This window comes from Schistocerca piceifrons, chromosome 1 (genome assembly GCF_021461385.2).
Source record: "Schistocerca piceifrons isolate TAMUIC-IGC-003096 chromosome 1, iqSchPice1.1, whole genome shotgun sequence".
Taxonomy (NCBI): Eukaryota; Metazoa; Arthropoda; class Insecta; order Orthoptera; family Acrididae; genus Schistocerca; species Schistocerca piceifrons.
This window is the reverse complement of record NC_060138.1, coordinates 933,889,633-933,902,485: the sequence shown is the minus strand read 5'-3', so window position 1 is coordinate 933,902,485 and position 12,853 is coordinate 933,889,633. Positions and strand designations below refer to the sequence as shown.

At 41.5% G+C, this 12,853-nt stretch overlaps 1 protein-coding gene across 1 annotated transcript in view; it reads right to left on the bottom strand.

Moving 5' to 3' along the window:
• Positions 1 to 1,153: 1,153 nt before the first annotated feature.
• Positions 1,154 to 12,853, bottom strand: part of LOC124776686 (nephrin-like) — a 174,030-nt gene continuing 162,330 nt past the window's right edge. Inside the window, exon 10 of the mRNA XM_047251791.1 lies at positions 1,154 to 1,277. The gene's annotated coding sequence lies outside the window, so the exon portion shown is untranslated. The remainder of the gene's footprint in view (positions 1,278 to 12,853) is intronic.

Genomic DNA, 12,853 nt, shown 5'->3' with positions numbered 1-12,853 from the left:
ATGTGATCCACTCGTGTTATGTGATGATTCAGGAATTCTAAAGAAAAGAAGAAAAATACGGTATTATCAAGTCTTCACAATAGATATTTCTTAATATATTTCTCACTACATAGCTATACTTTCTGATAAACATTTCTCTACTATTAACTGGTAAGTATTTCATTACTGTCGTAATTCTACGAAGCTTTCGGTGTTAAACAAATATCTGAGTTCGATATCAAGTACCAGTATTAAAACTACGCTACTGAGCCAGAACTAGTCGGTTTATAGCATACGAGCGTAACAGAAAAGAAGAGGAAAACAGATTAAAGTACTACGGAAATAGTGGCTTAAAGAGTTCTCCAAAGAGTAATCGAAATAACTAGAGCAAAGAAGAGAAAAACATTTGACGTTACGTATTTTCATTCCAAGGAGGCCGCCGACATATTTGGTAAATCATAAGGAAAGTAGTAAGAAAAAAGTACCATAATAAGGAATAAAAGAGATTTAATGGACACTGGGGATAGGAATATCCGATAGAAAGCGCCGTGTTATGTTGTAAATACAGCAGTTGAATCACGAAAAGAAAATGACTCCTACACTGCATGTATCTTCTTTGACAAGAGCGGTTGCTTAAAGACTTAAGGGTGAGAGGATATATTTGTCCACTGCAAATCCTTTTTGGCATGGTCATGAGTTTTACTGGAGTACCCGTAAAAACGAATTTTTAAGAAAATAGGTAAGATTCTTGCCACAGTTCGTTCGAAACACTTGCGAGATGAAGTAGGTTTAGAGGATGCTTGTGATGAGCCATTAATGACTACTGGAAACTTTCACCCACCTCATCCATCCCAAAAGGCACTAGTTTAGTCAAAATATAAATAACACTACACTGATTTAAAATAATTAGAAAAACTTTGTTTCTAAATGTTCGAATGATCGAGGATAAAAAAACTGTCAAATACTGATATAACATAGAGGAAAGAATTGAAGGGCTTGGCGCGTTGCTTGAATTCTTATAGGAAAGAGGACCCGAAATCAAACTTGGGAGATATTGCGAGTAATGAGATAAAGAGCTGTTGCGAACACGGAATGACTGCTCACCTATTGGGGCGCGTGTGTCGAAGGAGTCCCGCTATATCCGCCTTTTGCCACTGTCTTTCCTCTTCTATATGCAATCGCTGTTGTTTTCGCCATCTTGGTTGTTTTGACTGGGCAGTCGAGAATATACTCCTAAGCACACTTGCCCCACTTTCTGCGACGATAGTGGAGTCATCTGCATTTATTTTGGTTCCTGCCTGTAAAAAGAAAACTTCTATTACTACGTAAAACAGAAGTTAAGCAATATAGATCACCAATCGAAACAATGAAGTGGTCGAACAAAATATTTTGATTCACGCCTCCAGAAATCCCTCTAAAAATCAACAGGATTCAGAAGAAAATGCAATGATGTACCCTATCCGTGAAATGTAGCATATGCAAGAAAGTACATGTTAAAGGCCTGAACGAAACACGGAAGTAGTGCCAAAAGAATTCTTTTCGTATAGACAAATTATTGTCTTCATTGTTCTGGGCTACATAAACGTTCATGAGATCACGAGGAAAAAATGACGTAATCCAAAACCAGGGGAACAGTAGCACTTTATTAGTATTCCCAGGTGACTACAAACACATATCATCAGCATTATTACTTCGCCTATGGCAGGAAATGCAACTGTTACGAGAAGCTGACCATGAAGAGGTGATATGGGAAGTGGAAATACACGATCGAACCTCATTAACGGGACACTGCCTCTATTCAACGTCACAGTGCAGCAATACCAAAACAGCTAAGTTCGTAAACTGTTCGGACACAAATGGCGCCATCTAAATCAGGCACTGAGCCAACTGTGGGGCGCCACAGGCCGTAGACGACAATCGCGATAGACGGCTGAGGAGGTGTGTACCGGCGAATACACGTGTAACTCTCGTGCAACTATCGGGACAGCTGAACCAAGGCGCCACTAAAAGTGTCTCCGTGACGAGAGTTCACTGATTGTTGATGCATACAGGTTTGCACAGAAAGCACCTGATTCATGAACCCATTCTCCACTGCTGTACACTGGCGACGCAGGCTAGTATTCGCACACCAGTACCGCAATTGGACGCACACGTTTTATGCTGCTTCGGAGTGATAGCGTTGGCGCGTGCGGCGTGAAACATCTGAAAGCAAACACCCTTCAACCAGTAGGAAGCGTTTTGGTCTGGGGAATGTTTTCGTAGCATTTCCTGAATGATCTCGGCATTCTGGAGGGTGCAGGGTATCAACAAAAGAATGCATCTCTTCTTGGGGACCACGTTCTCCCATACATGCAGTTTGTTTCTCCTTGACATGATGTCATGCACCACCAGGATAAATGCAGTACGTGACACACTTCGCAGTGCACATGCGTGGTTCCAAGAGTCCTAGGATGATTTTAACGTACTCCCTTGGCCACCAAGCCCCCGGATTTAAACTTAGCCGAGAACATGTAGGGCTACCTTGATGAGACTATTCGCAGATGGATTCTTAACCGAAAATCCTATTGCAGCTGGCCATGCACTGGAGTCGGCATGACGCCATATCCCTGCAGGTACCTGCCAGAAGCTCATTGGCTCTATTCTTGTATGTCTCGCTGCCGTCCACACTGCAACAGGTGCTTATTCAGGCGTTTGACAGTGTATCATACCTGTCACTCGTCGAGCGTCATTCTGTGACTATTCAGATGACTTGCAACCACATAGCCAGCACGACCGTTATGGACCGGGATACGTTTACTTAGTTATTATTGTAGACATAATGACATAGAAAAGTAGCGCCAGTGTGTAACAAACATGAATTCAAACAGAAAAGATTGAAAATAATTTTACTAAAGCTTGTCGGGGGACTTACGCACTACGTAAAGAGAATAGGGCACTGTGAACATTTTAGTACAACATGCTCGCCGCAAAAGACTGAAATAACTGTTTGTAAATATATTAGCTTTAATTGATCTTTAGAGGCGGAAAAGTTGTAAAATTACAATATACAACACAAATACATTGGACGAAATATACACATCAAAAACGTTTTGCGTCACTTCGGTTCCGAGAGTATAGAAACCTGTGCAGAAAATTTGATTAGAGATCAACATAAACATCATTTCCACCCTTTTTGTTGCTCATGAAATCCACACATTTCATGTTGCACCACCATACAGCGAGACCTTCAGAGGTGATGGTCGAGATTGCTGTACACACCAGTACCTCTAATGCCCAAGAGCACGTCCTGTTGCACTGGTGCATGCATGTATTCGTCATGGAATACTATCCACAAGTTCATCAAGGCACTGTTTGTCCAGATTGTAGCACTCGTCAACGGCGATTCGACGTAGATCCCTCAGAGTGGTTGGTGGATCACCTCGTCCGTAAACAGCGCTTTTCCACCTATCTCAGGCATGTACGATAGGGTTCATGTTTGGGGAACATGCTGGCTACTCTAGTCGAGCGTTGTAGTTATCCAGAAGGAAGTCATTCACAAGAAGTGCACGATGGTGGTGCGAATTGTCGTCCATGAAGATTAATGCCTCGTCAATATGTTGCCGTTACGGTTGCACTATCGGTCGGTGGATGGCGTTACAGCGCTTTCCATGACCACCAGCGGCGTACGTGGGCCCCACATAATGCCACCCCAAAACATCAAGGAACCTTCACCTTGCTGCACTCTATGAATAGTGGGCCTAAAGCGTTCAGCGTGACCAAGTTGTCTCCAAACACGTCTCTGGTTGAAGGCATATGCGACACTCATCTGTAAAGAGAACGTGGTGTCAATCCTGAGCGGTGCATTCTGCATGTTTTTGGACCCATGTGTACCGTGCTGCATGGTATCGTGGTCGCAAAGATGGACCTCGCCATGGACGTCAGGAGTGAAGTTGCGCATTATGTAGCCTATTGCGCACAGTCTGAGTCGTAACACGAAGTCCTGTGGCTGCATGAAAAGCATTATTCAACATGGTGGCGATGCTGTCTGGGTTCCTCCGAGATATAATCCATAGGTAGCGGTCATGCACTGCAGTAGTAGCGCTAGGCTGGCCTGAGCGAGGCTTGTCATCGACATTTTCTGTCTCTCTGTATCCCCTCCATGTCCGAACAACATTGCTTTCGTTCACTCCGAGGCGCCTGGACACTTCCCTTGTGAGAGCCCTTCCTGGAACAAAGTAACATTGTGGACACGATCGAACCGCGGTATTGACTGTTTAAGCATGTTTGAACTACAGACAAGACGAGCTGTGTCTTCCTTACTAGTAGAATAAGTGGAACTGATCAGCTGTCGGACCTCCTCCGTTTAGTAGACGTTGCTCATGCATGGTTTTTTTACATCTTTGGGTGGGTTTAGTGACATCTCTGAACAATCAAAGGGACTGTGTCTAGGGGTGCAAGCCTCCTCCGTGAAAAACACGATCACAACATAACACCACGGCCTCCGAATTTTACTGTTGGCACTACACACGCTGGCAGATGACGTTCACCAGGCATTCGCCATACCCACACCTTGCCATCGGATCGCCACATTTTGTACCGTGATTCGTCACTCCACACAACGTTTTTCCATTGTTACGTTTACACTCCTTCCACCAAGAAAGGTGTCGTTTGGCATTTACCGCCATGATGTGTGGCTTATGAGCACCCGCTCGAACATGAAATCCAAGATTTCCCACCTCCCTCCTAACTGTCATAGTACTTGCAGTGGATCCTGATGTCGTTTTGAATGCATGTGTGATGGGCTGGATAGATGTCTGCTCTTTGCACATTACAACCCTCATCAACTGTCGCCAGTCTCTGTCAATCAACAGACGAGGTCGGCATGTACGCTTTTGTGCTGTACGCGTCCCTTCACGTTTCCACTTCACTATCACATCGGAAACAGAGGACCTCGGGATGTTTAGGAGTGTGGAAATCTCGCGTACAGACGTATGGCACAAGTGACACCCAACACCTGACCACGTTCGAAGTCCGTGAGTTCCGCGGAGCGCCCCCATTCTGCTCTCTCAAATTGCCTAATGACTACTGAGGTCGCTGATATGGAGTACCTGGTAGTAGGTGGCAGCACAATGCACCTTATATGAAGACCGTATGTTTTGGGAGGTGTCCGGATACTTATGATCTCATAGTGTATATAACTGTCTCAATCAACCTGCTTAGCAAGCTAGAAACAAACTTGCTAAGTAGGCACGAGTTGATTGTGAGTCTCGTCTATGATTACTGTGCAAAACATGTGTTGCCACTGCGGTGTTCGTCATTACAATCAGGTACTTTCAGTGCAGCCTCAATTAGGTCAGGCGACAGAGTGAATTATTTGGTTCGAATCGGGTCGCAAAAGTATGTACTGCAACTGTGACAAGATTGGTTTATAATAGTGTCATGAAATATTAAAAAAGGTTACTGGTGATGTATCAGAAACATGCTTAAACCGAAAGAAAGTCTGGTTTGTGTTCACCTCAACAGGAATGAGCTATTTGCATTTAAGATTACTTGCTGCCAAAGTGATAGAATACCATGCAGGGGCAACACTGCGATCAGAGTGAAGCAAATTGAACAACCGTTCGCCATTATTTTTAGAATTTAAAACGAAGGGACATGGTACGTGATAGTGTTGAAGGAAATTATGAACCGTAGACTAAAATAATAAATTCACACGTTCACGTAAAGTTAAGGACGTGAAAGTTCTCTCTGTGCTGGTCTATACCAAAAATTGACAAAACCAACAACAGGTAATACTTCTTAACAACACCCACATGAAATGAAATATATTCGCAGTTTTACTGCTTTTGTGAGTGTAGTTTTACACCGCGCAAACTTCAGCAATGATTTCGAAAGGAAATTCGACGACTGCATATCTCACAAGTTCGTACAAATACTATCACGCTTTTAAAACAACCACAGAACGTCGAAAGATGAAAGTGACGACGCCACAACTGCTTTTGACTGGCGTTTCTCTGAAATCGGAAATCGATTATGTGACTTCCACGGTAGTTAATTTTGAGAGGATTCATGACTCACATGTTATGACACTACGCTATTTCAGGGCAACGGTCTATTGCAGATTTATCACAAACACGTCACTCTATGTACGATCTGTTGTAATTGCATGTCACTTAAGGACAAATCAACTGTAAAAGTCTTAAATAGGTTCTAAGACGAACGTCAATACTTTTCCAAACTTTAACCGATCACTGTGGACATGCGGTAAGAGACGTGCGATAGGGGAGACCAAGGAAGTATATTCACGTCCTGGTAGATGCTTCTTTCTCCCATCTTCGCATTTGTAACAAACTCTGAGACTTTCTCGTTCATGTAACAGAATCATATTCTGTAGGAGCATATACCAGCGTGCTCTATCAGGAAAGAGTTTCATCTATTTCGTGACTTCATTCGGATTAAAAAACTAAAGATGACGCTGCTGCAAATGAACCAACAAGCAATGACATTCATATTCTTTCTTGTCACAAATATTTATCCACCCTACTTTTTTCAAAATATTTCATTATTTCAAAGAGTGTGGTCAGGGAAGTATCTTACTGCTGAGAGTGAAATGAGCAGACGTGGCATTTATATTCTTGCATGTCACGAATACTTGGCTGCCTATTTCCGAATATGCTGTGATTTACAAGTGTCAATAGTAAGGAAACTAAGAGCACAGCTTGAATTGCCATAAATCATATTTACAGTCTCGTTTATCACAAATATTTAGTTGCCGTTGGATCCTTACCAACGCTTCCGTAAATCTGGCGGTCAAGATAAAGATCATACCACACAGCAAGCAACTGACGCCACGTGACCAGTTGCACGTGGCAGTACGTAATCATTATAGTCACTCGTACACAATGACTTCCGAAAGTATGGAGGATAATAGGCAGGGAGCGATGAACAACGTGTCGCAGTCTCTCTCTATGTATACTCTATCTATTTGGTCGCTGTCTTAGACGCCTTGCATCATTAAACGCCAAATCGCGACTCGTACAATCACACTACCATACATTCAGTGAGTTTCTTTGCTCTTTCTATGTGGTCTGCCATATTGGAAACTGGCTGAGGTCGAACTGAATTCACTCACATCAGCAATCGATTTGACATGACACCCGTCTCCGTTCGCTGTCCGTTAGTACGTTCTTATAACCACTGTTTTTACCACATGTTACTCAGCTGCGAATGGTGCACCATTCATTGCAGACCCGTTGGACACTTCGAGTTCTTTCACAAACAAATCTGACAACTTCATTCACTGGGTGATTATGAGCACGCCCAAATAGGATCCTCATGTCCGCCGTTCTTTCACGTACTTACATCGACCGATACAGAAGCACTGATTGCTTGCAACAGAGTGCCACATACACGCTGTTTCAGCTCCATGATTTATGCCATATGTGGAGGGTATAATGATCACAAATTCCACACAATTAGCTGAGAGTGAGGAAACAGGATATGGCAATACTCACAAAGACAACTACTTAATACTACACCTGGTAAAAGATATAAAATAGGCATATAAAACACATACGTGCATACCAAAATATAACCTCCCACCATAGGTATCACATAAATACATTCTATATACTGCAAATAAAGAATACTAAGTATAATAACATGGTGTGCATGTGTGTTCAGTTCACATGCTGTACTGACAAGTATTCTTACTGGTGTAGGCAAAAGATCATCTTCACCAGCAGAACATACGTACAATGACACCATACTATAACTAAACATATATGGTATACTGAACAAGAATATGTTAGGGGCAGAAATGCCTGTAGTTCATAAGCGCAATCATAAGCGCAATTGCGCAAGGTAAAATTACTCTTGTAGTCGAAAATATCGAAGAATTGAAAACCGCTAATAGTGCCAAACAAAACTGATGGGGAAATGGTCTGACATGACGTAAATTGAATTCATTAAGTTGCACATGTATATTACGTATTAAAATGAATCACCCTCCCCTAACATTACCTATTTCTTATACAGAGATAAACGATACCATGCATAATATTGATTCTTGCATAGGTTAAAATTATGTCAGTTGTTTCACTAAAAGAATTCATATGATATTTTTTCCGATGTGTTATATTTCGGGTTAAAACGTATAAAAAAGAAATTAATATGTAACAATCGATATATACTAACAGTTGAAATTACTCTTCATTTAATAATTGAAATTACATAATTTGTGGCATACTTAAAATTCACATTATTAATTGCACAATCTAATGATAATTATTAAATTTATCTCCAGATTGATTTACAAAATAATGATATATTTTTGCGAAGATTCTTCTCTGCTAAAGGAAGTTTGCAAACTCTTTTGCTTTGTAAATTTTTGGAAATCGTGAGTACGGCAGAATGGGCATGCCTCTGATGGAAGTACGTTTTCTAAGTTTGTCACCAACAATGTAAGTATTGTTTTTTTTAATGTGGAAAATGTAAAAACGTTGTGATGTTGAAAGATGTGACAAAGAATAAAATTGAAGAATAATACAGGCTCATCTTCATCAGTTATTTAGATATCAAGAACCTACAAAATCGAAATTTCAGCTGCAAGAATGTATCCCTAGACAAGACTTTGAGCCATCGACAACAACAACGTGATAATGAAGATAACTAAAAAGTTATTCTTATGTATACTTGACGCCTCTCGAAGGTTTCAGATTTGTGCAAAGATAGAGAATTTTTATAGTGATGTGTGGGAGGGTAAGATTGCAGTATACATAGTTATTATAGCATTACTTGCTCCTGATGACAGACAGATCTTAATTAAAGAAGTGAACATATTAGTGTCCCATCGCACCCAAGACTCGCTGAGTCTTATGTGCAATGCTGTTGTTTTTCTGTAGGGCCCTATGGTAGAGTTATTGGAAACTAACTCGAGAAAACGCTAAACAGTTTGTGTTCCGACCTCATAAACGAAACAGGAAAATGGATTTTCTCTGTTTACCTACCACTAATATTAGTTGTTTTTAATTCACTTCTGAAATACTGCTTTTTATAATGGAAGTCTGTGTAAATCCACTCCGAAAGTATTTACGCTGAGTCATCTTCAAAATACAACGTCTATGGCATTTATCTTGATAGTTCGCTTCTACTTCCGTAACCCTTAATCACTTAGTCTAATCTATGCGTGATCTGGTATTCGATATTCCCTATGTTTTACAGCAACCTACCCTTCAAAAAACTTATAGCCGCCGTGTTTGTAGGTTTGTACGTTTTCGTGCATTTTACACGTTACTGATACTTACTACAAAATGTGATTTAATCTGTGTTCGGCAACTGCAGTGTACGATGGTTGCTTGGAATGTAATGCGATGCATTTTTTTCTGAGCCGGTAACAATGCTACCAATGCGAAACGTTACGTACGTATTATTTGAAGACTCCTGAGTGAGCGCGCCAAGTTTCTGTCACTTCCGATACATAGCGTAGCTGCAGGAATTTTTCAAAATTGCGTCTGTAGGGCATGTAAGTTACAAGCAATGTGCCGTCATTTAATTTATCACTGCAGAGAAAGAAACTGTGGGGAATATTCACAAATGCTTTTGCAAGGTCTATGGAGCATCTGCGGTCGACTGAAGTATAGTTAGTCGCTGGGCACGGTGGTTGAAGTCATCAGAAGGCGGTTCGGCGGAGTTCCACGGTTTGCAACGGTCGGGGAGACCATCCACGGCTGTCATACCTGACGCACCTGACCTAGCCCCGTCAGATTTTCACCTTTTTGGGCCATTAAAGGATCCATTCGTGGAAGACATTTGTGATTCACACAGTGAAGCACTGGCTCCGCCACAAGGACGAGGACTGGTAGCGACAGGGCATACACGGCCATGTTTCGCGCTGGAGGAAGGCATTGAACGGGATGAAGTTTATGTGGAAAAATACGGTGTGTAGATAAAACACCATTCATTCGTGTGTGTAATTGTCATATAAAGAAATGTTGAAGAAAAAATGCGGTGCATCACTTTCTGGGCAACCCTCGTATTTTTAAGAAAATTTCGCATTTCGTCCTATACAATGTAGGGCTAATAGCTAGTATATGCCTACTACAGTACATGGTATATTTGGCACTAACGCCAACGTTTAATAAAATGATAATCAAGTACCGAAAACGCAGCTGTGACCTAACTTACTTTTCCACACGCGATTAGTTATAACGAATAAAGATTAATTATAACTAAGCGTATTATTTTTCAATTATCTTGTCATATACTATCGTAAGTATACGATTTTGATTCTTTGTTTATTCTTCATCCGGTATCTTTGTTTTGTATCTATCGCAACTCCGTCTAGAAAATTCTGTGAACGAAGTAGTAACAGACATACAACAAGAAATTAAAATCGTATAGCCACTCTACAATATGCAAATACTAACCAAAGTTCTTTCAGATTGTTATTACCCGCTACGGCAACATATTTCATTTAGAAAAGTAACGCAGATGTGTGACACTTGACATATGTAAATGTAAATTGAACGTGCCACCCGAGGATTAAGCTGGCTGCATTTGTAAGTCAGCTGTGTAGTCATTTCATTTGTGTTGGAATGTAGCAGTCGAGGTCGGACAGCCTGATTTAATCATTTGGCAGCTTAATGACTCGTATTAATGACGTCAATGTTACAGACAATGCGCAGCACTGAAATTCCGCATGCAATATTGTCGTGGAGCGCACACGTATTTGGCGAGCTGTTCACACGCACAATTCACGTTCGCTCATGATATGCTGCCTGTCCAAACAACGCTGCAACTCCCCATCAAAGTGAATATGTATTTACTTGTGAGAGTGACGTTATGGGCCATTATTGACACCATAATTGATTACTGAGAAGTATTCACTGAGAACACATTAAGTTAGCGCAGGTGAATGAGCTAAAGGCTACGAAAAGAAGACAAAGTTTACTGTATTATGTTTTAATGAAATTCACGAAATTATTTCCCTTACTTAAGCGGTTCCATATAACCGTTTAGTTGTTAATGTATTCACAGTATGTTACAGAGTGCGCACTCTCTCTCTCATACATACCAAACAGCGTACTGTATAGCTTGGTATGAATATAGATTTACCCGTTGCAAACTGTCAGATTTTTAACCGGCTGGCAGTGTCATAATACTGCAACACAGCCGCTAGGGTGGAAAATCAACGGTTTATAATGTGCATATTAGTTCATTGCCCTTAATGTGGCAGCTACAAATAATTCTTACCGACCTCGCTCAGTGTTAACTGTGGATTGGAAAATGTGGCGTTCCCGAAGTGAAATTTCTTCAGCGTCACCATTCATCCGTTTCGCCAAGTAGGTGCTTCAGTGGAAGCAACTGTCAGAAACTGCAGAACATTGTGTTCTAGAACATGCGTGAAGTTAGGCTACTCCTTCTAAACAGCTAACTGGAAGCTTATAAATAAGCCTCCACCTCGAAAGTAAGCAACTAGTTTTGAACCGAAACTTCATTATCGTGTAACCTCTCATTCATCGGAGGCATCGAAGTCTATTACGAAGGACGACTACGGTTTGACGACCCGTCGACAACGAAGTCAGAAGAGACGGAATACAAGCTCAGATTGAAGCATGATGAGAAATAGAATCGAGAGTGTCATATTCAAGCCGGCCGGTGTGGCCGAGGGTTTCTAGGCGCTTCATTCTGGAACCACGCGACCGCTACGGTAGCAGGTTCGAATCCTGCCTCGGGCATGGATGTGTGTGATGTCCTTAGGTTAGTTAGGTTAAGTAGTTCTAAGTTCCAGGGGACTGATGACCTCAGATGTTAAGTCCCATCGTGCTCAGAGCCATTTGAACCATTTTTTGTCATATTCAAAGGAAACACACTAGTATTCGTCCTAAGCGGTTTGAGGAAATCAGACGACGGTTTTTATGTGTAAGCCGAGCTCTCCTCGTATGTATACCATCTTTTTAATCTGCTGTTTGTGACTTCCTGAGCATCAGAAAATTAACTTACCCAATGGATAGGACCAATGATAAGTTAGTTCCAAAGCCCAGCTAAGACTTGCTGCAGATGAGAACGTAGATTGTGTGCATACAAACGGTTTCTTTTCTTTGATTGCCTTATGCTTCCCTTCCTAAATCCCTCTCTTCCACTAGCTCTTCATTTCCTACTAGCCCTTTCACACTACGTCCTGAAATATTTTCTGAATGTATGCCAATCTTAACCTTGCTCCCTCCCCCCCCCCCCCCCTCTCCGGTTTGCACCATCTGCAGCCCCCTTTAGTACAATGAAGGTTACTAATGAAGGTTACTAAGTCCGACAACAATAGATTTTTCTTGGACAGGAATATCCTCCTTGCATGCGCTGATCTACTTTTTATATCATCCTTGCTTCGTCCGTATGGTTTATCTTGTTTCCAGGGAAGAAGAATTCCTTACCTTCGTCTGCTTCGCGATCACCAGGTTTCATGTTAGTTTTCGCGCTATTTGTTGCTGTTACTTGTCATTACCTTCGTCTTTCTTTGGTGTATTCTCAGTCCATACATTGTACTCATTGAAATGATCATTCCTTCCACAGATCATGTTTATCAATATTCTCATTTACGATGCTCTCCATTACTTTGTTTGTGTTCTGTTCACTCCTAATGTATATTCTGTACTCATCAGACTGGTCATTCCATTCAACAGATCCAATACGACTTCTTCACTTGCACGAAGGATAGCAAAGTCACCAGCGAATCTCATCTTCCCACTCTTGAAACATTCTTTTATTCCAGTCATCGCTTCTTCTATGTGTAGACTGAACAATAGGGCCGAAGAATATATCCCTTTCCTACACTTTTTTTAATCCGAGTACTTCGCTCTCGGTCTTCCAGTCTTATTGTTCCGTCTTGGTTCTTGTAAAT